Below are 27653 nucleotides of genomic sequence, written 5' to 3'. Positions count from 1 at the left end.
AGAAGGGGAGGAGGAAAAGGAGGGGAAGGCGGCGGAGGAGAAGGGGAGGAGGAAAAGGAGGGGACGGCGGCGGAGGAGAAGGGGAGGAGGAAAAGGAGGGGAAGGCGGCGGAGGAGAAGGGGAGGACGAAAAGGAGGGGACGGCGGCGGAGGAGAAGGGGAGGAGGAAAAGGAGGGGACGGCGGCGGAGGAGAAGGGGGGCAGAGGGAGAGGATAAGGAGGAGGAGGTGAGAAAAATCTCAAACTGGTCTGTCCTTCCGAAGGGCTGGAAGTGTCTGCGGGGTTTGGGTTACCATGTGCCTGTTTGTAATCGTGTGAAACACTGAAAGACTGAGAGACGGATAAAGAGCCCGAAAAAACCGGGGGGCAGAGCCCCACCCGGAGCGGCCCTTACTATTCCTGACAACTTTGAGCAACTGCAGCACCGGCAGCGAGGGGGAAAGGGGAGGGGGAGGCCTGAGGGCTTGGTCAGGGCCGACCCCCTCCATCCTCCATCCAGTCGGCAGCCGCCTCCCCTTCTCCAGCTCATCAAGCGCCTCCCCTCGTCTCCTCCCTCCTCCCCTCTGGATTAACAGCTTCAGTTCCAGCAGCGGCCATGGGCAGCCGCGGAGGGCGGGGACTGTGGGTGTAAACGAGTGACTCGGCTGGGGCCTAAGGAAGTGGCTTCTCTCCTGGTGGACGGGCCGGAGCTCCTGCGCCCGCCCGCCCGCCGGCCGCAGCGCCTTGCATCTCTGCCCCGCGGCCCCGATCGCGGGGCTGCACGCGGTCTTCACCGAGCAGAAGAGACTGGCCCGATCGCCCGCGGCGGACACACTCGAGCAGGTCCGAATCCGGGGAAAGGGGGCTTGGGAACTGAGAAGGGCCGGGAGTGGGGGGGGCGGGGGGGGGCCAACCGCTGCAGACCCGCCTCAGCTAGCGCAGCCTCCGCGGCTGCTCCCGCAGCTCCAGAAAAGCCTTTGAAACTTTTCTATATCTCGGCTGCGACCCCCCCTCTCTTCCCCCCCCCCACCTCCCCCGCCCCATCCCCCCACGCCAGCTCAGGACCAAGGACGCCCCACCCCCGCGGCGCCATTGCACCCTGGGAGAGTCGGGATCGGACAATGCTTGCTTCCTCCGGCCCTTTTGTGGTCCAGGCCTCTCATCTGCGCGCCTTCCCTTTTCTCCCCGTTTCCTAGCGGTTGCAATTGCAGAGACCCTTAAAAATAATACAGAAGATGAAGCTGACGGCGACAAACGGCCTCCACGGGGAGGAAAGCCCAGAGAGAGCGGAATCCGAAAACGAAGAACTGAATTCAAATGCGGGGCTGGACCTGCCATTTATGATGTTGCCCCACCCCCTGCTTCCAGTTAGCCTGCCTCCTGCATCAGTTGCCATGGTGATGCATCAGATGAACCACTTCAATACTATTTCCAATATGGCTGCTGCAGCTCAGAGGCAGAGTCCACTCTCCAGAGCAGGGGCTTCTGTTATCAAAGAAACCGACGGCTCTGCTGCTGCTTCTCCCGAGGAGGGCGGTGGGTCTGAGGGCCTGGATGCTTCCAGCTGCCCCCCTCCCCAGCTGGAGGACACGCCCAAGGTGATTGCTTTGATGCCTGATGACGGAGAAAAAGAGCTTCCTGACCAAGGTAATGGATCGAATCCAAAAAAACTCCAGAAAGAAAATGTTCTGTCCCTCAGTCAAGAGCTTTTTATTCAGCATAAGGTACTGTGGGGGACAAAGAGAAGCATTAGACAGGGAACCTGCCCTCAAGATGCTTACAGTCAAGTTTGGGAAGCGAGACAAACGGGAGAGATGCAGATTGCCATTCCCGTAATGAAACCAAACCTAGAGAAAGGTCAACTGGCTGGCCAGATCGTGGCTCCTGGATTCGCAACCCCCTTCATTTTTGCTGATAGCCTTTCCTCCGTGGAAACGCTTTTAACCAATATTCAGTTTCTGCTGAAAGTGGCTCTAGACAGTGCCCGGGTCCAGGAAAGGCAAATGCAGGAAGAAAAGAAGGAGCTGAGAATGGAGCTCTACAGAGAGAGGGAGATGCGGGAGACCCTGGAAAGGCAGCTTGCTGTTGAGCTGCAAAGCCGGGCCACAGTTCAGAGGCGTCTGAAGAAAGAGAAGAAGGCCAAGAGGAAGCTGCAGGAAGTCCTGGAATTTGAATCCAAGCGCAGAGAGCAAATGGAGCAGGCCCTGAGACAGGCCACTGGAGGCGACAGTGTGCTCACCATCCTCAGAGGCTTTGGGTTCTCAGAAAGAGATCTGGAAGGCATTGGGACTGAGTCTGACAGTGCGGAAATGCAAGAAAACATCAACCCCACTACCATGTACTGAAGGAACTTTCTGTTAAAAAATATATCTATCTATGTATGTACCATCATCCATTATCTGAAGACTCATGTATATTTCATTAAAGAATACCCTACCAACCTTTCCATGCTTTCCAGTGCTGTGTGAAGAAAGTTGCAGCATGAAACCAGAAGAACCATTTGTTACATTTTAACCCACAGCAGCCTTGTGAAGAGCCATGGAAAGGTTTTATAAGCTCCCCATGCTAAGCTAAGCCTGTTGCAGTTGATCGTTTGTAGGTCCCTCCTCCCAGAGAAGTTTTAGAATTTTTAAGCACATGCAAGAATTATTCCCTCTGAGAGAACTAACTTTCCCCTTCCCCCCTCCCACCCTTTACAGAGGCAGTAGTTTTGTTGAACAGTGGCACAAATGTATTAATCGGCCTGAAACATCCCCACTGGCTTTACCTAAGTGCAGATCCTGAGTCCGCTTTTGCACCAAGACCAATCACCGTGGAGCTGTTGCAGTTGTGTTCGTACTTTAAGCTTTGTTTACTGAACCAGATATTCAATAAATATTACATTTTGCTGAGAAACTTGTGTGTGTTTTTTTGGGGGGGGATGATATAAAATGTGTTCTGTTAGTTAGAAGGCTAACATAAAAGAATGTGAGCTAAACCTTCATGGTTGAAGGTCTATAATTATAATTGAAAGTTTTGTGCTCACTTCAGTTTGGTTTGGGGTCTTTTCGAATAATAATAGGAATGTTCAGTAGAATATTAGCTTACAGAAACATTTTAAGTATGGTTTCTCTGCTGTACCATATTAAGTTACAATATATATTATTTTTAAAAACATTCCTGCTAAAAATTTTTGTCTTAGAAAAATGTTTTAAAAAATAAAGGGACTGGATTCCAGAAATAAAAAGACTAGTGAGCAAACATAAAATTTAATGTAAACCTTAGCATGCAGAAGTTCTTTTGCCCTTATTCTACCTGGGAAAATTGAGGAACCAGCTATAGAGAAACCAGCAAAGGAGATATTGAGGGGAGAGGGGGGGGAACTCTTACAAGTGGCTTACCTGTGGACATGGGAAGGACACACTCAGTTTTCATTCAATAACATCAGAGTGTCTGTGCTAGGCACATTGTACTGGGTATTGGGTATACAGAAATAAAAACAAAACAGTTCCTGCTTTCAAGAAGTTTTTGTCCTGTTGGGAAAGTAACATACGTGGGTGGCTAAGTGCAAAGTAATCTAATTTGGGGGAGGGAGGTGGAAAGTGGGGAAGGATACTAGCAAACGGGATCAGGAAAGGTCTAGTATAAGAGACAGCACTGGAGCTGAGCTTTGAAAGAAGAAGATAAGGATTCCACCTTCTATTTCTTCCTTTTTGAGTATTTAGTCAGGTAATCTTGTCTTCATTCCCTTTCCTTATCTTCTCTCTAGGCATGGGGGTGGGGGTGCTTCTAATCTTAAAAAAGTCAGGCCTCTCTCTTCTTTTATACACACACCCCTGTATGTATAGAAGTATTCTCGCATGTATATGTATGTTCATACATTAATATATGCAAATATTTCTGTACAAAGAAGTGTATGTGCATACATGTGTATGCACACATTTTATACACTGGTATTAAGAATATATTCATACATGCATGAACATATATACATGTATTTGTGTACACATTAATATATACATGCATGCATTTTATACATAGTATACTGCATGTATGTTTATACACAAATATGTATATGCAGTGTACACATTTCTGTAAGCAGATATATATATGTATGTATACATACTACTATTTACCTACACATGCACATATTTCTATATATAGCAGTAAATCTGTATATAAATGGATTTGTGCATATACATGTTTGTTTCTATAAATGTAAACACAGTGCAGTGCATACATATCAGTGTGTGTATACACATGATTCTATGTTGCTGTGTTACACACATAGATATACATACATGTGGATATGTACACACATTTCTATGCTTAGACATGTATGTGTGCACATGCTTATGCATACATGAATGTAAATGTATGTGCACACATGTCTATATAGAAGTATGTGTATGTTTACAATGTATACATGCAGCATAATATATACATATATGCACATGTTTCTGTACATAATAACATAATTATATATGTCTACTCATAAATATGTACACATGTCTACATGCATGTGCATATATCTCTGGCCATACCTCTTATTTCAGAATCTCCTTCCCCCAGCTGCCTCTATCCCATGAACTTTCTATGAACCCCAGGGAGTCTAGGAGAGTCCTTATTTTCATCCCCTTCCTTACCAAGGCTGAGCACTTGCTCTCTAGTCAGACAACATGGGCTCAAAGCCTGATCCTGTCACTTCCTGTGTGACCCCACACAAGGCACTTCAGCTCTGTGTTTCTCAGTGTGCTTATCTTTGAAAATGAGGGCATTAAACTGAATAAATGCATGTCTCTTTCAACTCTAAATCCTATGTACCTATAGAATCATAAGAATCAGCCATTCTATTTGCAAGAATGTGTTTGTATTTTAAGGGTTAGTATTGGAAATTATATTCTCAATTTCAATTTGAAGAATTGATTTGCAATAGTTAACATGTTTGTATAATAGAAATTTTCCCTAAAAGGCCATGTGCTTGCTGGTTCTGTGTTTTACTGAGTCAGTCTATAGACAATGTCATATTAGATCATTGTAAAAGATGCTGGTAATGTTGGCTATTAAGGGGAGTTGAATTGAATTTCCTTCCTCCAAAATGACTGGTAACAAAAAAAAGCCCAGAAGCTCATGATGCTCAAATTGCTATAACAGTCACTGGTCCTGCCCTCCCTACAGGTTATAATTTCAGCCAGACCAGATAAATGCAGAAGAATATATAGAGAATATATAACTTACAATGACTTTAAGGGAGAACATATATAGGGAGTCTTAGGAACGTTTGCTTTAGTTTAATACAAAAACAGTAACACAGCTGGTGCACGTCCATAATGACGGCAGAAATGTGGGCCCTGATTTCCTCACCTGGCTTTTGTTATTACCACTACCTTCACTTGCACTGGCAGGAGGCTGGAAGCAAAGAGGATCTTGTTGTCCAGCCCTCTATCGATCTGTTACATTGTTTTAAAGGGTGGTAATAGGTGAGTCCCTGAAGTTGTGTTTGGGAATATGGGCTCATAATCAGATAGAAGAGGTATAAAGAATTTCTTAACATCAAATCAAATAGTTGTTTGGGATAAAGAATCTCATGTCAGTGTAGACAAAACCAGTTAAGAGGGCATGCTTCTAGTTTTAAAAATTGGTTCCCTGGCTTGGTATGGTGGCTCAAAGCCTAGACTGTTCACCAGACACAAAGCTGCTCGTCAGAGTGGCTTTCTAACCACTGCACTTCTGTTGACTGGAGCAGAAAGCAGCAGTTCTAAAGACAAGAAGCCTAGCAGGTGTTATGAGAGATATACACAGCAATCAAGAGAGATAATCCCAGCACAGATAGTCAGGAGTAAAGATGCAAAGATGTGACACCTAGAAGGTATGTTTTGACCCCAACAGAGAAAAGTGGGATAGCATCCCTAGAGGAGGCCGACAATTCTGAAGCATCAAGAGTATTCTTAGGCTTGGCCGTGTGAGCTCCTCTGTCACGTTTCCCATTTATGTGCTCTCTGCCACATTGGTCCCTGACATGTACTTATTCTCACAGGTTCCATGTCCATATGTGGTCCCTATACATATACCCTTCGTGCTGTATTCCCTAGTTACATGTATTTTCTATGTATGTGCCTTTCCTCCCTGGTGGTATAAAGTTGTAACCTATATGCATAGGATAAGGCCTGGTAATCCTTTTTGGACTATTTAGAAGATGGAGAAAAAATAGTGTCTATTTGTTTAAAAAATGAAAACACAACCAGGTTTTAAAAAACAGGTCCCCCACCCCAAGGATTTTATTGTTAGAATTTTCCAACAAGATCATTACCTTCTTAGTACTGTAAGACAGTGTGGGTGAAGGTGGGCCATGTACGGTCCACACTCCTACACACATTCATGCATGCATATATGTATATATTGTAAATGTGTGTAGATCTCCATACAGATAATGTTATTCCTTCATGGACTTGTGTTGAACGGACTTATTTTAATTCCCAGCCTGACGAAGACTGGGAATGAACTCTTATCCAAAATGTAGATGTAAGAGAATTTAAACAGAGCATTAGAAGAGAAGAGAAATGGACACAGGGCATAGAAGCAAACCTCAAATTGTGGCTAACTCCTGCCACTACTGACAGGGTGCTTTCCCTCTTTCATGGGGGGAAGCAGCATCCATCTCCTATCTTCCTATCCGTAGAAACTATATCATAAGAATTTAGTGTATTGAGGACTGTATCAACCAAGTTTCACCCAGGGGCTATGTGAATTTAACTTTAAAATATTCTTTGCAGAAGTAAAAGAAAGACCTAAATAATTGTAGAAGCACTAATTGCACACGAGTAGTACAATAGCATAATAGTATATATAATGAAATAATAAATGTATTAGTAATATATAGTAATAATAATATAATAGTAATACAATAGTCTATGCTATTTAAATTAATTTACTTCAATATTGTGCCAAACTTCCAAAAGAATTTTTAATATACCTAGAAAAGTTAATAACAAAATTCATATGGTGGGAAAAAAGGTCAGAAATCTCAAGGATAATGATTTTTAAAAAGTGGAAAGAAAGGGGGGCTGTCAATACCAGATCTCAAGCTGTATTACAAAGAAGTAATCACTGAAATGATCTGGTACCGGTTGAAAAGAGAGAGACAGACACAGACAAAGAGAGAGAAGTCAATCCGTGGAACAGATTGGGTATACAATATACAGAAGCAAAAACACAGTATCATCGTGTTTGATAAATCCCAAAACCCCTTACTGGGAAAAGTGAACAGCAGTCTGACAAATTGGCCTTAGACAATACAACAAAGTAAGCTACAAATGAATACATGATCTACATATACATGGTCACATAAATACAACATTAGAGGAAAAAGGAGAAATAAATTACCTTTTAGATCTGTGGTTAGGAAAAGTCTTCAGCTGAAAAAGTGATAGCATTGCACAAGATAAAATGGACAATTTTGTTAATAGGAAATTTAAAAGGTTTTACACAAACAAATATGTAGTAAAAATTAGAAGCAAAACTGGTACCTGGGGGAGAAATATTTGTGCCAAGTTTCTCTGATAAAAGTATAATCTCCAAAATACATATATATGAATATGTATATGTATGTATGTATATGTATACACACAGAGAGACATATAAGGAACTGTTTAAAATTTACAAGACAGCATTTCTGTCATATGTAGATAGTAAAAAGGATACAAATAGGCAGTTTTCAAAGGAAGAAACCCAAGCGATCAATGATTATATGAAAAAATGCTTTCAATTTCTATAATAATTAGAGAAATGAAGACTAAAGTGACCTTGAGGTTCCAGTTCACACCTATTCACTGGCAAAGATGACAAAAGAAGCAAAGGAAGGGCTGTGGGAAAACAAGAATACTAATGCACTAATATTAATGCGGATACTGGTGGAGCTTTGAGTTGGTCCAGTCATTCCTGAAAGCGATTTGGAATGATGCCCCCACTTCTGTGACTAAACTGTTTAAACATACTCTTTCACCCAGCTGTATCACTAATAGGCCTATGCCACAAAGTAATAAAGAAAGAGGAAAAGGATTCATAAAAAATGTTTCTATCTGCTCTTTGATTGATAGTCAAAAATTGGATAGGGAGGGAGTGTCTTCCTATTAGGGAATGACTAAGTAACTTGTGTTCTATATGATGTAATGGATATCATTGTGTTATAAGAACTGTTGGAATAGACAATTGCAGAAGAAACCAGGAAGACCTTCACGAAATGGTGCAGGGCAAAGTGAGCAAGAATTTACACAGTAATATTTTACACAAAAACATTTACACAATAATAACAAAATTGTAGAGAAAAATAACTTTGAAAGACTTTAGAATTCCAGTCGACACAATAATTCACAAGTCCAAAAGAATGAAAATGAAATATTCCATTTATCTCCTGTCAGAGAGGTGAGTAAGTTAAATGCAGAAAGAGTCATACGTTTCTGGACATGGCTAATATGGAAATTTGTTTTGCTGGACTCTGCAGGTATATATTAAAGGTTTTGGTTTTCTTTCTTTTTATGTGCTTAATTGGAGAGACATCAATTTTGGCAGAAGAGGTGTTAATTGAAGAACAAAAATAATAAACTATTTTGCAAAGACTTAAATACTTTACAGACATGATACCTTTCGGCAATGTCTTTCTGACACTGAGGTTCCTTTTATTCCTGTTCTGCTTCCTTCCAGTAACCAAGGAGACAATCCAACATAGGAAGTGAAAGAGAGAGGACTCATGAGCTATATATTCCCTGAATTTTGAGATGGTAGCTTCTGCTTTATTAACATTTCTTGCTATATACCTTGTGTTGGTTGAAGTAAATCTCCTTTTGCATTGAAAGAAAGCAAAATTTTATTTCCCTTATTTTCAAAGTATTATAAGTTGCCCCTGCCACATGTTAACCTCTGAGTAACCTGTGCTCAACACGAGTTATTTAAAGAACAGAATTTTAAAGTAGAATTTTAAAGACTATCCAGTGATTTTGAAAGTCCTGATTTCTAAAATTTAGTGACTGGATAGATTTAGTGAGTCTACTATTTTGTTTACTTTTGTTTTGGTAAAATTCTAGTTAGATAAAATAAGTCAATAGAATCATCATCCTCCATTGATCCAAGAATTTTAATATCTATGTTTTAACAGTGTGGCTTTTCTGCAAACTTCTCTTGAAAATAAGACAAGGTTGCCCCATGGTGGCTCTTTGATCTACCTCTGGTCTCTTAGGTAACACTTCTAAAGACCTCTCACTAACTCCAAGCATTTGGTCAAAAAGCAATTGATTCAAACCATATATCCTGTAGAGAAACGCTGTAAAACAAAGCCTGAATCTGCCTTATGCTTTGGGAAATCTGAAGAAACTGTTGAGGAAATGTAGCCAAAAGAATTTAGGAGTAAATTCTAAGTATCCTCTAGACTTCCTCTCAAGAGGAAATAGAGGATAAATCAGACTGTTTTATGGGGCAAGAGAAATAATGCCATAGGTGGTAAAGTATGAAAAAATGCAAGAGCTATTATAATAATTGCTTATTTTATTCTTTTTAGGCAAAAGAGAAATAAAACAGATATCTTACCCTATTTGTGATCTGTAATTTGGGACTGAGACTAGATTGAGGGTGAAGAGGGTTATTTTGTGAGAGTTTGTAATTGACTAACATTTATCAAATATTGGTGTCTAAAAAGCAGTATATTGGTGGGGGTGGTAAACGTGGCGGGGCAGGAATAGATAGAAAGAAGCTGCATTTGGAACCAACCAGATGGAATGCCGGTTTCTCTAGATTTGGAAGCACTAATTTTGGTGCAGTCTTGATTACATAATGTTTAAGTCAGTGTCTTCCATCATCTCCTCCTATTCTATCCAGTTGGAAGATGGGAATAGAAGATTAAAACCAACTACAGTTCCACTTAGACGGTGCCATCGTTGCAGGAGCAAAGTTTTATATGAACATGACCTCATGGCTCTCTAGATTTTGTTCAGGATGTCGTTAAATGATTAGCTTTTTGCTCCCTGTGGGCATAGGAGGATTCAGCAAATTTATTAAGGTGTGTTCCAATAAGAAAGGGGTAATTTCAGTCCCCCACACTCCTATTTATTCAAAACAAACAACAGCAAATGCCTATAATGATATCCACATGATATGTTTTCAATTGAAACTCCACAGTTTCATGAAAACTAGTAGGCTTAAACAATTTCATGGCTAAAATATATTAAGCTGTAATACATCAGAATAATTAGGCATTTATGTAATATTTTAAGGTTTATAAAACACTTTCCTCACAACTGTACTCTGAGGAAGGTCATACAATTATTTTATGTACCCCACGTTATGGATCAGGAAATGGAGATTCAGAAATGTTAAATGGCATGATTATGATCACGTAGCCAGAGAATGTCAAACCTCAGATTTGAACCAAACTCTCAAGTCTAGCTCAAACACGAGTCTCCTGAGTCCAAGTGCTGTTTCCCTTGCCTTGCCTTCCCTCTCCTTTTCTTTAAAACTACATCAAATTAAGGTATTCTTCTAGAATCCCAAAAATTAAAGCAAATTCATTTTTCTCAGCAAATTAAAGAAGTTTCCACTTTGGAGAAAGAAACAAAACATACATATGTTTATGAGTCAAGGACTATTTGACAACCAAACTACAATAACAAGGGAACGAAATATCTTTAAATTTGTACATTAACCAAGAATCTAATGTTCTTTAATCAAAGACATGGGAACCTTATCCTTTATATGTGGTAATTTTGTTGGGCAAGTCAATATCATTATTGCAGTTTTACAGATGAAATAGAAAAAAAGAGACTTGTTCCAACTAAAATATATTTCTGCTTTCCAGGCTGTTGATCTCCATATTCTCCAGATGAAGAATACATAATTATTTGTAGAAATACAGAAAAAAAATGTACAAGGTTGCCCCTGTAGATGGTAAATCCATAGTATTTCCCTTTATTATGTATATGGTTATGAAAAATATCTCACTGTGTCATTATTCTTATTTGCCTTAAAATTAAGGTATTGAACTTCAAAATTCTCTGTCTGTGGGTAAAAGTAACCTTTGGTTCTTTTTTTCAGCAATTTAAGGTTTCTCTCAGGTTTGGGAGGTTCATAAGCTCTGTTAGCCTCTTTCCTTTACTAGGAACTTTCTCAAAAGCTCCAGAAGAATGTTAGCTACACAGAATGATACCTCAGTTGATGATAGAAGTGTCTTATGATGGGAACAGTTGACCTCAAAGATTTCTTTCAATTCCAAGAGTCTGTAATATTCTAATTATCACCTCCACCCACCCACCCCTCAAAAAAACCAACTTTCTAGAGATGTATTTTAGTGTCCATAGTGAAAGTATTCATTTCTGTTCAGCACATTTTAGGAAGAATGTTCTTAAACTGGAAAGAATCTAAGGTAGGGCAACCAAGATGGTGAGGTGCCTTGAGCTCATATCCAATAAGGTTTGGTTGAAGGCACTAGAAACATTTAGCTCATAGCAGAAAAGGCTGGGGTGAGTCATGATAGTCATGTTTAGTCTCTGCAAGTGAGATTAGAACTGTTCTATTAGAATCCTAAGGACAAGTCAGCGGGCATTTATTAAGTGCTTACTATGTACTGGAAACTATGAGAATCAGAGGACTGGGCTTTGAGTTACAGGCAAATTGCTTAATCTCTTTGAGCCCTACTTTATTTGCTATGAAAATGGAGATAAGAATACTTACATTATCTGCCTCTGACACATATTAGCTGTGTGACCCTGGGCAAGTTACCTCACCTGTCAGTGTCCTAGGCAACTCTCTAATACTGTAAATTGTAGAGACAGTACCAACCTTCACTGATAGTGATTTTTTTCATCTGGGACTTCTCTTATCAATAACATCACAAATCCAATCCCTGAAGCACAGGGTCATTGGCAGCATCACATCTCTGTCACACCAATATCAGGCCTCCCTCCCATCTCCCCTGCTCCCATCAGGATCTCCTTGGTAGTTCATAGAAGGTGATTCTTGCCAAGTACAGAGCAGTTACAGTACTGGAGAAAGGTCTGGCCTCACTTAGCTAAGTGAGGTTTTGAGCACAGGAGCAGTGACTGCCTAAGGCTATGAGTGAGGCTCCAAAGTTTTTCTTAGAAGTGGGATGGGCCTCTCTCACACCAAAGACATGCTAATATCATGCCTATACCATACAACATCATGCGTATGTCATGCCAGCATCACGGCTATGTCATGTCGATATGTATCAATGACATCCCTCTGTCTCACCAATATCATGCCTCTCTTCCATTGGCCCCATCCCACCCTCCTTAGTACCCCCTTGGTAGCTCACAGGAAGGTGGATCTTGCTGAGTTCTGACCTCCCTTAGCTGGGTAGGGTTTTGAGCCCAAGAGCAGTGATTGCTACTCTGTGGGTGTGGTTCTGAAGGGATGAAGGGGTGCAGCCTGGGGTCCTTTTCCTCAGAAGGTGGGACAGGCCTCTGTCACATCATTGTCATGCTTCTGTCATACCTGTGTTCTTCCTCTAGCATGGCAATTCTACTTCCCCATCACACCAATATAATAGCTGCAACATGTCAATGCCATGCCTTGGTTATGCCAACATCACACCAATGTCATGGCTGTGTCACACCTCTCTCTTGGCTGTGTCATGCCTCTTGTCTCATCAGTGCCACACATCTGTCATGCCTCTTTCTTGCCAATGTAACAATCTGTCATGGCTCTGTCAGTCATCTCTTCTACAGTTCTGTCATGATTGTGTCAAACCAATGTCATGTCTGTGTCATATCAGCATCACAATCTGCCATGGCTCTGACAATCTGACAGGGACAGTCTGTCATGGCTATTCATGGAGGGTAATGTGAGGGAAGGAATTCCAATTTCTTTTTATTTCAATCAAAGGAAGGATTTTCAAGCATTCCTTATGAAAACACTGTAGTTACATAGAAACGTAAACAGAGCAAACAACCATAAAGGGCTAAACAAGGATGAACTACATTCTAACATGGAAGATGATCCATATGTCTTCTTTGGCCTAGGACCCAGTCTAGGTTTTTGGTGCCTCTTGATCAACCAGCCAACAGTAAATCCTAATTCACCAAATAAACACGAGCAATAACTCTTACAGATAGTCTCAAAGGTTTCTTTGATGGGACTGAGCTAGGTGGGATAGAAATGGGATCCACGATTCCAAATAATATGAAGGTGTCTTCTGATAAATCCGACTGGACAGGCTTTTCCATTTTGAGTCCATTTTACTCACGGCAAAAAACTCACCTGAATGACTGCTGCAAATGGAAGATTGATTTCTCAGAATTTACCGACACATGGAGCAAGATAGGGAGAATGGGGTAGTTCAGAGAGAAGGATGTCATTTGTAAATGGGAACAGGAGGAATAAAAATGCTATGAGTTAAGATTCTGCAGGCCTAATGATTTTGGAAGACTCTTTGAAAGGTTAATATAGAGACACACATGCACCATTTGTAAAGTTTGTAAAGCTCTTTGGAACCCTTTGGGATGAAAGGCACTAGATAAAAGAATACATTATTAATGCTACTATTATGTGTGCCTGCTAATGTTCCTATCTAATGCTGCCGAAAGAAGTATTTTAATGGGGCCTACTTTTTCATGCAACTCATAGAGTCCTAGTTCAGAGTGCCATACACTAGCACTGAATTATTGAGATGAGTTTTAATTTGGTTGGACAACACTCAAATTTGCAAAGTTGAAAGAGATAACACTGGCTCAGAATGATGGGAAGTAAACCAGAGTGGCCCAGAATAATGTAGTACATATTTCCTTGCCCACGTGTCTTCGTCCTGATAAGCTGTGATGTTTATATGGCCACTGCTGGTCTAAGAGGGTGCTTTATTATTATTAGTGGGTATAATATGATAATGCCCCTTTGTTTCTGTCATGAATTAATAATTTGCTTTACTGTATTCAATAAAAGCTAGACATCACCTCATTGGGATCTTATCAAAAACAATAGCACCCCTCCTTCCCATTAAATTGAATGGGGAATACCATTGGTTGGTTGGTAAGTTTTGTAGAAATAAGGTAAAGGAAGTAGACCCTCGACCTCAGTAGAATGAACCACAGCTGAGAAATGTCTGAGGACCAGTGAAAAGGTACATGGCTGCTTTTTTTTTTTTAAAGCAGCTAAGTATTATGGCTGATAGAGCACCAGGTTTGGAGTCAAGCAGACTTGATTTTTAATTCTGCTTCAGGTACTTACTAGCAATATGACCCTGGTAAATTACAGAATCTCTCTTGGTCTTAATTTTATCATCTGTAAAATGGGGATATATACATCCATATATATATATATATATATATTTATACACACACATATGTAGGTGTGAATATACATATATATAAAATAAGTCTAAAAATAATCTAATGTTATTTATTAAAAAATTTTAGTAATATCTAAATAAATATAAAACAACACCTACCTCACTGGGCTGTTGTGATGTCCAAATGATATAATTCTACAAAGTGCTTTGAAAACCTTAAGTCGCTATATAAGTGGTAGGCACTATCATTGGGGACTGTATTTTGTACTTTTATTGTCTCTTAAACTAGCCACAGCTTGTTTACTTCCGTTGGTTTGGCCTGTGCTTCTGACTCCAAGGTCACTCTAACCATTTAGACAGGTCACGAATTGAAAGCCCAAGAGAGAACAAAAGACAAATGAGGCCCCTAAAGCTTTTATATTTACATCTCATCTCTTCCCACACTTTCCCCACTTTTCAGTCCTTGTCCTTTCAATAACATAAGTGCATTCACCTATTCAAGGTAAAGTGTAAACTCTTTTGCCTGGCATTTAAAGTCCTCTAAAATCCAAATCCAACCTATTTGGTATTGTAGAAGGAGTACTGGCCCTAAAGTTAGAGAGAGCCTGAGTTCGAATCTTGCTCCTTCCACTTAGCACCTGTGTGACCTTGGAAAAATCATATCACTTCTCTACGCTTTGGTTTCCTTACTCTGTAAAACAAGGAGGTTTGACTAGAAGACCTTGAAGGTCCCTTCCAGCTCTAATGTAAGATTATCTTATCATCTTTAGGCACATGTAGCATCTAAGTGACACCATGTAGTGAAGGTTGGAGCCGAAGCCAACAAGTCCTGAGTTCAAATCCTGCTTTAGACACTTGCTAGCTGTGGTGACTCCAGGCGAGTGGCTCAACCTCTCAGCTTCAGTTCCCTCATCTGGAAAATGAAAATGAAAAGCACTTTGCTTACTGCTTTGTGAGAATTGTAATGGAATAATATGCAGAAAGCACTTTTTAAAATGTAAAGCAATATATAGACAGTAGCTGTTACTACTATCTCACAGGCTTGGGACAATGTTCTGAACCTAGTAAGCTGGCTAGCAAATTGGTCAGACATAAAGTAATATAAAGGTATATGTGGTAAATAAAGTTATTTATATATAAGGTACATAAATATATATATAAAGTATACAAAACTCTTTGTACACAAGGTATATAAAAGTATAGAAAGCTCTTTCTATATGAGGTGTGTAAAGCTCTTTGTGCATAATATACATAAAGATATACAAGCTATATAGAGCTTTTTCTATATAAAATATATAAAACTCTTTCTATATAAGATACATAAAGCTCTTTGTACATAAAGGAATATAAGATGTATAAAGCTTTTTCTACATAAGGTATATAAAGCTCTTATACATAAATATACATAAAGCTCTATATAAGTATAATAAAAGTTCTTTCTAGATAAAGAATAGGTAACTCTTTGTACATAAGGTATATAAAGGAATATAAGATGTATAAAGCTTTTTCTACACAAAGCATATAAAGGTCTTTGTAAATAACATACATAAAAGTATAAAAAATATATAAAGCTCTTTCTATATGAGGTATATAAAACTGTACATAAGGTACATAAAGGAATATAAGATGTATAAAACTTTTTCTCCATAAGGTATATAAAGCTCTTTCTTACAAGAATATAAAGCTCTTTGTATATAAGGTATGTAAAGCTCTTTTAAGGTATATAAAACTCCTTGTACATAAGTTATATAAAGGTACATGAGCTATATAAAGCTCTTTCTATGTAGAGTGTACAAAACTTTTTATATCACGAAGGTATATAAAAGCCTTTTGTCAATCTTTTTTTTTTTTTTTAAGCAATTGGGGTAAAGTAACTTGCTCAAGGTTACACGGCCAGTTATTTCTGGGTGTGGTGCTGAGTGTCTGAGCCCGGGATTCGATCTCCAGGTCGTCCCAACACTGGAACCGGTGCTCTTACTCGCTGAGCCACCTGGCCACCCCAACCTTTTGTCAATCTTAAAGCATTATATAAATACTACATATTTTTATTATTGTTATTATTAATTTCATCATTATCATAGGCTCTGTCTTAAGTAACCACACCAGTTCTCCTTTTAATTACTGTAAAGAATACAGAGCTCAGGGGCAGCTAGGTGACCCAGTGAGCAGAGCACCGGCCCTGGAGTCAGGAGGACCTGAGTTCAAATCCGACCTCAGACACTTAACACTAGCCATATGACTTTGGGCGAGTCACTTAACTCCAATTGCCCCTCCAAAAAGCAAAAAAAAAAAAAACAGAGCCCAAGTGGTTGCTTTTCTTGGGGTACCTATTCTCTTGTCAGCCAATGCAGGGTCTACAGTGGATCTTTTTCACTGAATTAACAAGAGGAGAAAATACAAGAGGGCTAGGTATCTGAAGTTAGCGTGGCAGTGATAGAAGATCTAGATTTGGAAATTCTTGTCTGAGGGGAAACTGGGCAAGGTGGCCCTGGGGAGCCAAGAAACAAGAATCCCGTCAGTCCTTGGGTCCTTCTGAGCAGCAGCATAATTAAGGAAGAAATCAATTCTGCCATGTCAATCTCATTGGCCTGAAGGTCAGTCCAATTCCTGCAGTAAATTCTGCCATAGGCTCCTGCCGATGGCAAATCCAGCCTACTTTTCTCTTGCATATGGCAATCTGGGCCTCCCACAGCTCCTGCCACTCAGTCAGGCAGTCGAGTGGCATGGTCTGGTGGAAAGACTGATCAGTAAGAAGGCCTAGGTTCACATCTGCCCTCTGACGCTTAACTAGTCGAGTGAGTGTATCACTTTACTTTTTCCAGGATCATTTTCCTCATCTGTAAAAACAGGGTATTTCAATATTTGACAGGGGAGTAAAGAAAATACCTCAATACCCTCCCTCACAACATATGAGATGATGTGAGCAAAGCATTTTGCAAACCCTGCTATTCATCTACTGATTCCTATAGGCTACCAGCATGCCTTCCTGCTTGTTATGGTTGCCAAGATGTGGATGTGGGAAGAAAGACGGAAACAAGCATTTATTTAGCACCTACTATATGCCAGGCACTGTGTTCAGTGCTTTATAAATACATCTCATTTGATCCTCACAATAACCCTGGGAGGTAGTTTCTGTTATTATCCCCATTTTACAGTTGAGGACAGAGGGTTAAGGGACTTGCCCAGGGTCACACAACTAGAAAGTGTCTGAGGCCAGAATTGAATTCAGGTCTTATTGACTCCAGGCCCCATGCTTTATCTGCTGTACCAACTGGCTGCCTCTGGATGTGAGTTCTGTTTGAACCTCCACTCCTGACTAATCTTGAACCAGTCTCTTGAATTTAATCCAGTGGTAAGACTCTAAGTTCAAATCCCACCCATTCATACCCCAAGTCACCTTGGCCCTACTATTTATCTTCTCTAGGCCTTTTTTTTTCTTTAACCCATATGCATAATCAAACAAAACAAACCGCCACATTGAGCACGTCTAATAATTTATCTCATTCAGCATATTTAGTCCATCACCTTTCTATCAGAAGGTAGGTAGTACTATTCATCATTTTCTCTCTTCAGTCATTTTTGATTCTTCATGACCCTATTGGGAATTTTCTTGGCAAATATATCAGAATAATTTTCCATTTCCTTCTCCAGCTCATTTTACAGCTGAGGAAACCGAGGCTAACAAGGTTGTGTGACTTACCCAGGGTCACACAGCTGGTAAGTATCTGAGACCAGATTTGCACTCATGAAGATGAATCTTCCTGCTTCCAAGCCCAGTGCTCTATCCACTGTGCCACTGTCCAAAAATTCTAATTTGACCTTTATTTTCTCCTCTATGAAATGAAAGGGTTGTACTCTATGTTTTCTGGGTCCTTCTAGCTCTGGGTCTAGGATCCTTTAATCCTTACTACAACTCTGAAAGGTATACAAGAAAAAAAAAAACACACGTGAAAATCACCATGTCCTGAGACCTTTTTATGACACTAAAGGTCAGTTTTATTTGAGACAATCACAACATGGCAAAGTAAATATTACACCATAATTTCAGATTGTGATAATAATATTCCTACCAACAAACTCTATATTATTAACCTGAGTCAGCCTGTCCTGAATGTTGTGTTTGGTGTTATTAAAGTTGTGGAATTGGAAAAGAAAGATAAGGAGAGAAAACCTATAAGACTATTTATCCCCACTTAGAGGCTTCTAGTGCTGTGCTTGGTCATGGCTTCACTGGGCATTGTTGGGGAATCACTAACCAAGTTCTGTCCTGTTATAACTGTTATAAAATACTATTATTCTCTTAAGAAATGGCAAAAAGAGAACTTCAAAGAAACATCAGATGACTTGTACAACCCGATGCAGTGATAAAAGCATAACCAGTATCTATGAGTGAGTCCCAAAATGTAAATGAGAGGAACACTCATAGGGAAAATGGACCTAGATTAAAAGCAATAGCCAATTTTGGTCAGAGACATAAAGGGTTACAAATTCTCTAAAATATGTCACTTTGCTGGTCCATTTTTCTTAAATATTAGACTTTGTTATAAGGGAAAGTTTAATGGAGGAGAGTAGGATATAGAAAAATGATATGTCAATAAAACTTTTAAAGAAGTCACCCTCAAGTGAATATACCAATAAATAATGCCTATTGAAGCCCCCATTATGAACCCCACGGCTCTGGGCAGCTGGCCTCCTCTCGGCCTCGCTTTGTTTATCCTTCTGATGTTTGGACTCAAACAAAACCTGACTGAACCCAGTGTGAAATCTCTGTCTGAGGGCCAAAAGAAGCCCAGAGAAGCTATCCTGAGGTGGATGAATTCAGCAAAGAAAACTTTCATCTCTGAGGGGAATCAATGTCTTAGTTTCAAAGGTTAGCAACGTGCATTTTTCCACAGCACATTTCCAAAGTATTTGTTCAAAACTCTAGCCAGGGGTGAAATAAGAGCTGACTGGAGCTCCGGGAAAGAGAGAGGAAGAATTAAAGGGAGCAGCTGAGCTCAAGAAAAGTCAATTAAGGAGACTTAACACACAAAGAGAAGTGCTTTGTGCTATGCACTAGAAAAAAGAATGATAAACAAAGCAATAACCTGGAACATTGGTCAGATGGCAATCTAAAAGTATCACAAACCTTTTCAAAGCTCTCGGAGGGTGTTCCCTTCCAGAAATCAGTCGAGTCACCAAGTGACAATCCTGGATTGAACTGTGTTGGGTACATTTGGCCCCCATGCTGGCCTCCTTGGATACCATCCTTTTTACCCTTCAGAACTTCCTCAGGACTGGGACGTGCAGCTGGGCACACAGCAGGGAAAGATCTAGAAGAGTCTTCCTGCCTCAGGAACAGGCAAGCATGAGGTCCAAGGCCACTTACTTGCATAGGGCCTTATCAGAAGTGAAATTAAAACCAATGTCAGAACTACTGGGCCTCAGAACGGGGTCATACCCAAACCCCACCATGCCCCTTACTCCTATATTATTACTTAATGTTGTTCATACTACTGTTCCTCTCAAAACAGAGAAAAGATATTTATAGCACTTCCAGCTTCTCAATAGCATAATAGACCTATTTTGGTAGACTGATATGGTCTAGGTAGTGGAAAGCATGCTGAATTTTTCTATAATAGGACCTATTAAACTGAGAATTGTGTGAACTGGGGCGGCTAGGTGGTGCGGTGAATAGAGCACCAGCCCTGGAGTCAGGAGGACCTGAGTTCAAATCCAGCCTCAGACATTTGACATACTTACTAGCCATGTGACCTTAGGCAAGTCACTTAACCCCAATTGCCCAGCCTTCCCACCTCCAAAAAAAAAAAAAAAAGGAAATCCTAGAGCTGGAAAGCAGTCATCGATGGTCATCTCTTCTAACCCATTCATTTTGAGGTGAAATGACTTGCCCATGGTCACACAAAAGTATGGCAGAATCAGGATTTGAATCCAGCTAGTAAGTGGCTGAGACAAGATTTAAAGTAAGATTTTCTTGGCTCCAAATCTGGCACTCCCGGTGCCACCCAGCTATGCCAGAGGACAGGAGATGGAGAATTCTACAAAGTTATCTCTGTCTTCTTTAGTAACTACTCACTTCTGCGCACTAACAATTAGATCCAACCAAAAGTAGACTGAGTTACATAGGGAGGTAATTGATTCCCCATCACTAGAGGTCTTAAAACAGAAATTGAGGGACCAACTTGTCAGAAATGTTGTAGCAGGAGGGACTCCTTTATCAAGCATGGGTTGAAGTAGACACTAAAGGACCTTCTAACTCTAAATTCAGTGAATCCATGATTCTATTATTATTTGATTCAGGTACAAAGTGAAGTCTGTGTGTTTGTTTGTTTGTTTTTCTCCTCAAAACTTTGGCTTCACTGTCTTTATGTTCCAATTGGGAATGTCAATGGTTTCGGGGTTTAGAATATGGCAACTTTCATTTACACAGGATTTGTTCAGGGAAATAAGTCTTATTTCTTAAAGGCCATAACTCCACTGATCCACAAAACCCCTCTGTGAGCTATTTATAAGTAGGCTGGAAGCCACTTCGGTCACTGCTTAATTGTTCATAAAAACAGATGGTATGAGAATAAAAAATGAGGAGAACTTCCATGTAGGGCCTACTACCATAAAATAAAATTAGCAAATAGAATAAGAGTTCCATGAAAACACCATGGAATGAATAGTCTTAAAGGTTCTTAACTGTTATGGTGTCATGGGTCCCTTTGACAGTCCCATGAAGGCTATGGACCTCTACATAGAATATTGTTTTCAAATGCATAAAATAAAATATATAGGAACACAAAGGAAACCAATAATATTGAATTTTAAAGCATGCGTTCTGATTACTCCTTTCCCCAATCTACCCTCCCCTCCATCACCCCTCCATCTCTTATTACTCTCCCTTCTATTTTCCTGTAGGGCAAGATAGATTTCTGTACCCCATTTCTCATATATATTATTTCTCAGTTGCATGTAAAAACAGTTTTTAATATTTGTTTTTAACTTTTGAGTTCCAAATTCTCTCCCTTCCTCCCTTCCCACTGGTCCTCGTTGAGAAGGTAAGCAATTCGATATAGGTTATACAGGTGTAGTCATGCAAAACACTTCCATAGTAGTCATGTTGTGAAAGACTAACTATATTTCCCTCCATTCTATTCTCTCCTTTGACCCTGTTCCTCCTTAAAAGTGTTTGCTTCTAATTACCCCCTCCCCCAATCTATCCTCCCCTCTATCATCTCTCCCCCTCTCTTTATCCCCTTCCCCCCTACTTTCCTATAGGGTAAGATAGATTTCCATTCCCAATTGAGTGTATATGTTATTCCCTCCTTAAACGAAATCTAATGGGAGTAAGGTTCATTCATTCCCTCTCACCTCCCCCCTATTCCCCTCCACTGCAAAAACTCTTTCTTGCCTCATTTATATGCCTCCCTCCATTCTACCTCTCCCTTTCTCCAACATATTCATTTTAAAGATGAGGAAACAAAATCTCATAGAAGGCAAGTGACTTGACTGAGAAAACACAGAAATCTATCTACGTAGAGCTTCCTTTTCTCAGCTAATGAAGACATGGCTACCCTTGGAGTCTAGCACATACTGATATTTTTGTCTGTATTCACACATTAACTTTTTCCCTCAATGATCTTAATCACAATTAATACCACAAGCACATCTCCAGACTCTCCTTTCGCAGCTGTGATCCAGAGGGATCAAAGATAATGTGAGAGGGGACGCTGGGAACATTTTTTAAAATCCAAAGCCTTGTCTAGCCTCATGCAGGAGGAGGGGTGGGAAGTGATGTTTGGGGACTGGTAATGGAGTGAGCTACCAAGTTAGGGCTCTCCTCCTCAACAATAACCTCCATTCCCTGCTGACCATAGAAAAATAATAGACATTTATATCATCTGCAGGTAACAGCAGTGGGCAAAAAAAAAGCAGGTTTAGTGAAGGGGGCAATGATTAGACCTGAAATTTCATTGATAGAGGGTAAAGGAAGGAAGGGAGGGGCATGAACATATTTATAGTATCTATTATGTACCAGGAACTGTGCTAAGCACTTTTTTTTTACAAAGAACTCATTTGAGCCTCAAAATCCTGGGAGATAGATGCTATTATTATCCCCATTTTACAGTTAAACAAACTGAGGCTAAGTGTCTTACCCAGTCACACATTTAATAAGTGCCCAAAGTCAGATCTGAATTCAAATCATCTTGACTCCAGACTCAGGACTCTATTCCAGCTGTCTCAGGGTATAGGAAAATCCAAGATAAGAGAAATTACTTCTGCCAGCCTAGGACAACACCTTCTCTGTAACTAATAGTCTTGTGAAGATGCCTTAAGGGCTTAGATGTTAAGTGAGACTTGCCCAGGGTCACACAGGCACTATGTATGAAAGACAGAACTGGAATCCAGGTTTTCCAAATTTGATAACAGCTCTCTATACACTACACCACAAGGCCTGGTGAAACAAACTATAGATAGAAACCAAGAGTCCTTGATGGTGGTGAGAATTTCAATACCTGCCCCTCATTCTCCCTTCTGGGCCCTTGGGAGAGATCAGAACAACTGTTCTTTCAAGGACAACAAATGAAGCAGGGGTGTCTGTTTTCACCACCATTCTCTTTTCTTCTCCTCTCTTGCTACTCTGGTCTTTCCTTCTCAATCTATTTCATTTTCTTTCTTCTTTCCCTGCCTCTTCCATCAGACACCCCTTTCCCTCACCATTAACACTACCAGCAAATAGCATGGGAGACAAGGAAGATAGACCAGCTACCCAGGCAATAAGAGATGTGAAATTATATTTTAAAAAGACTTTTTTTTTCTTCTAATAGATTCATATTTATGACATTTAGTTAGGGGTAGAGGGATGCCTTCTAAATTACAAGAAACTCACAAGTAGTGTCAACAAAATTTTGAATGCATGCAACAAGATACTGTAGCACCAACACAATACTCATAGCACTGACAGTGACTATGAATGTGCCAGCATAATTCTGAATTGCAAAATATAACAGACTCTCCATATATAAGACAGAAGCAAAACATTTATTCAGACACCAGAAAGTCAAATCCCAACACCAGAAAACAAAATTCATCATAGCAACTAAGAAATCTATACACAATAATACTGCAGAGAGCAACACCATCCCAAAGCCTTCCCACAAACACTCACAAGCCTAGCTGTATCCTTGCCTGCATCCTTTCTCTCCCACTATACTAACTGCTCTGCCTCCCAGCTTCCTCTCAGCTCTGCTTCACCCTTCCTGCTCCACCCATTCAGCAAACTCCTCCCACCACAGGCTCCATGTGATTATATTAGGCCTATTAGGGGGCAGGGAAGATCTTCGAATTCCCATTATCACTACAGATATATAATTTGATTCTATACTGTTTTGTTTTCTGATTATTCCATGCATATTAGATGTCTTCCTGTCTAGAAACTTGGCCTTCTTGAAACCAAAGACATATATCCCATATAATACCTAGGATGGTTTCAGAAGCAGTATATTATATAGTATAACATGCCAGAAAGAATACTGAACGTAGAGTCAGAAGACTTGAGTCTTGACCCCCATATTTTGGCAGTTGTATGCACATCAGCAAATTGCTCAATCCTTCAAAGCCTTGGTTTTCTCATCTTTAAAATGGGAATGGGAATGCATGTAATATCCAAGCCTGTGTAAGTGCTTTGTGAACCATACAGGACTCTAGAAATGTGAGTATACAGTTTTGTAGCTGAAGGAAGCCTTGGAGTTCATAGAATCCAACTCACTCACCTTACAAAGAAGCCTGAGGGTGAATGCCTTGTACAAGGTCACAGGGTGTAAACCCAGGTCCTCTGTCTCAAAGCCAGTATTCTTTCCACTGTGCCCTGATGCTGATTCCCTGGGTCATTGCTGATACATGCCTAACTACATGGGAGGTGTCCTAATCCATCAGCTCAAGAGTGCTCCGCATGTCTCATGCTTGTTACTTTTGGGAAACAAATATCTAAACAACTCTCCTGAATGTGGGAAGCCTCTTTAATTTGTAATTTAATCAGTAATTTACTGATCAAATCAATATACTGCAAAACAAGGAAGAGCTTGTGATTCGATGAGCTTTCTGGTAGACCTGACTATCTCCCTGGTTCTCCATCTTTTCTCCATTGAGTATTTATATTGTTGAGTACCTAAACAGTCCTGCTGCCAGCCAAAAAGAGTCCGACAAATGGGTACATGCCCTGCTGCTGTCTTGAGCCTGGTTTGAGTTGAGATTTTCCTTTGTTATTCTTTTTTTCTATAACAAGGGCTCCAAGAATGTTTATTTATTAAGTGATTAGTTGGAGGGGTAGAAGAAAGAAGCCAATAGGAACCAGAAACAAAAGGCTTTTCAGGCTTACTTGGCACCTGATCAGCTTTGACCAGTCATTTGTGGTCTGCAATGGGCATCATAACCATTGCCTTAAATTTCAGCCTGACAGAATAGAAGTCAGTCATCTTGGTTTGAAGGCTACCTCAGATCTTTACTAGTTCTGTGCCTTTGGCCAAGTTAGTTTATCTCTCAGAGTTTCGATTTATGTGTCAAATTTTGTGTATAATAATACTTGTTACCTGCTTCACAGAGTAATTGTGAAAATGAGAATTTTGTAAAACTTCAAGCATCATAGAAATTTGGCCTAAAGCAGTAGCAACAACAATGCTACTGGAAGTAATGCATTTCATTGACCATATTTATGTAGACATTCATAGGCAATGAATTAGCTAAAGCTTCAGCTTTTTTAAAAGCTATCCACTGGTACCATTGAAAATGTGTGTATATGTGTGATATGTGTGTATTACATATAGAAAGAGATATTTACATATATATATACATACAGATGCATTCGGTGACTAATAACATCAATACTGATATAGGTTATTTTATAAGATAGATGTCATTATTATTAGGAGAATTCAGTGGAGTGAGGGAAGTAGCTAAAATGTGCCCAGGGCATATGGAGAGACATTTGACTGAATATTTCAGGAGTAGGAAGGATGGTATCCTACTGGTGGATACAAGACTACTGACCACAACCCTATTGCCTTTGGCCAAAACTAGTTTAGCCGTGTAGATTGTTGCTGACCCAAATAATCCTTTCTATGCAGGGAAGGGTGAAATTGCCATAGTGGGAATCTCCTGAAGAGTCCCCCCTTGAACAGGCATCCTCTGTTCCCTGCCAGTGAGAATACCCACTGGGGAGGCAGGAGGTGTTCTTGCCAGATAATGATGGAGTATTCATAGTGTTCCACTCTATGTGTGTCTCTGGACTGCATCTGTTTGGTGTCTGCCTAGAAGTAAAGGGTCAGTTCACTGAAAGGCAGAGGTTATGGTAACATCATAATTCAGAAAGAGCCTAATTTTGTTGTTCAGTTGTGTCTAACTCTCTGCGATCACATTTGGGGTTTTCTTGACAGAGATACTGGAATGGTTTGCCATTTCCTTCTCCAGATAATTTTGTAGCTGAGGAAACTGAGGCAAACAGGGTTAAGTGACTTGCCCAGGGTCACACAGCTGGTAAGTGTCTGGAGTCACATTTGAATTCAGATAGATGAGTCTTCCTGAGTCCAGGCCTGGTACTCTAACCACTGAACCACCTAGCTGCCACCAGAGCATAGTAAAGAAATGGATTTAATCTTCTCAGAAATGCAAGAATCTAAGACAGTTCCAAAAGACTCATGGTGGAAAATGCTATCCACATCCAGAAAAAGAATTATGAAGTCCAAATGCAGATTGAAGCATGTTATTTGCTTGCTCTCTTTTTTTGGTTTGTTTCTTTTTTTCTCGTGGTTCCTTCCATTGGTTCTAATCCATCTTTACAACATGACTAATGTGAAAATATGTTTAATAAGAATGTATATGTAAAGCCTGCATCAGATTGCACACTGTCTTGGGAAGGAAGAAGGGGAATGGGGGGGAGAAAATTTAGGACTCAAAATCTTATGGAAGTGAACGTTAAAAACTGAAAATAATTAATTAAAAAAGAAGTAACAATGAAAAAAAAAGAAATTAATTTAAGATCCCATATCTTATAGTCTAGGGTTTCTTAACCATGTTTGATATCATGAAATCCCTTTGGCAGTCTGGAGAAGTCTCTGGATCCCTTCTGTGAATAATGTTGTTAAATTAATAAAAGAAAGTATATAGAATTATAAAGGAAATAGATTACAATAAAATTCAGTTATCAAATATTTTTTAAAAGGCAAGTTCACTGAGCCCAGGATAAGAACCATCCCTACTCTAGGGGTAAGTTTGAAAGCCCTAGACACAGCAGTGGGTATTGTATTATAGGCTCCCACTGATTAAGAATCAAAATTCTTAGGGGAATGAATCCAGAAAGCTAATACTTGCAATTGAAAGCATAGCAGGAATGTGCTTTTAAAATGTGCTTTTCAGCATTGCTACCTGATACACTTGCACTATAAAAATGTCTAAAATAAAATTGCTCATGAGCAGACCTGTAACTATGAATTTTTGTGAGGGCCAGAGCTACAAATCATATCTAAGTCAAGCTGCAGGAAAAGCACACTCAGTTGAAGGTGGCAAGGTAGACACCACCCTTGGGGGGGGCGGGGCTTTGGGCAGGGAAGTGACAAAGACTCTGGGATATTGACATGAAGATGATATTGCGAGGAAGGAGCTCACCCCAGAGCAGGGAAGAACTGTAGTTGCTGTCAGTACCCTCTAAATTTCAGTACCCTTTGTACACAACTCCAGTTGCCCGATCCTCGTTATGTCTCTGCTAATGATTTTTTAGCATGGACACCCACTGAGGCATTCTTGGCATTTTTCCTGAAAAATCATACATATCTATGGAGGGAATTAAGGATGCTACAGAATTAATGTTACATGACACTGGTTTGGAAAATACTTTTTGGAATAATGGCATATCAGATATAAGGAATGGCACTACTATGTAACATACTACTCTGATCATAAATGTTACTAATGCACTAAAGTTAAAAATGTATATAGGATTACAAAAAAGACAATTTTCATAAAAATTGACACAATCAATGTTATAATCCCAATACAATCAACACAGTCCTATTTAGAGAAGTTCTTACACTTAAAATTTACCGTCTACCATTGCAAAAATCAAAAAGAAAATTCAAGGAATCATAAATATTATTGACCTATTTCTTTCCCTGCTTAGGAAAAGCTAACTAAGAAGTATATTGGAGCCTAATGGAAGAGTAAAGGAAGATGTTTGGGTTGTTTTGTCTGAATATGACTGAGAATGTTTATCTCAACATGTCATCTGCAAGTGGTAATGGTCCTGTGCTGGCCAAAATACCTCTTCAAATGGCAGGGTTCCATCTTACAGTGAAGCCCATTACAGATTGCCTTATTAATGCACCACCTGGAAAAACAGTCAGTCTTAATTAAGCACAACCATCTCCAAATAA

At 39.9% G+C, this 27653-nt stretch overlaps 1 pseudogene; it reads left to right on the top strand.

The window, feature by feature from the left end:
• The first annotated feature begins 146 nt into the window (after positions 1-146).
• LOC138174805 (dachshund homolog 2 pseudogene) lies at positions 147-2873 on the top strand (annotated as a pseudogene).
• Positions 2874-27653: the final 24780 nt, after the last annotated feature.

The sequence above is a fragment of the Petaurus breviceps genome, unplaced genomic scaffold (assembly GCF_028583685.1).
Source record: "Petaurus breviceps papuanus isolate PSGF00001 unplaced genomic scaffold, PetGlider_PUasm1.0 138, whole genome shotgun sequence".
In the NCBI taxonomy this organism is placed as follows: Eukaryota; Metazoa; Chordata; class Mammalia; order Diprotodontia; family Petauridae; genus Petaurus; species Petaurus breviceps.
This window is presented reverse-complemented; position numbering and strand designations above follow the sequence as displayed.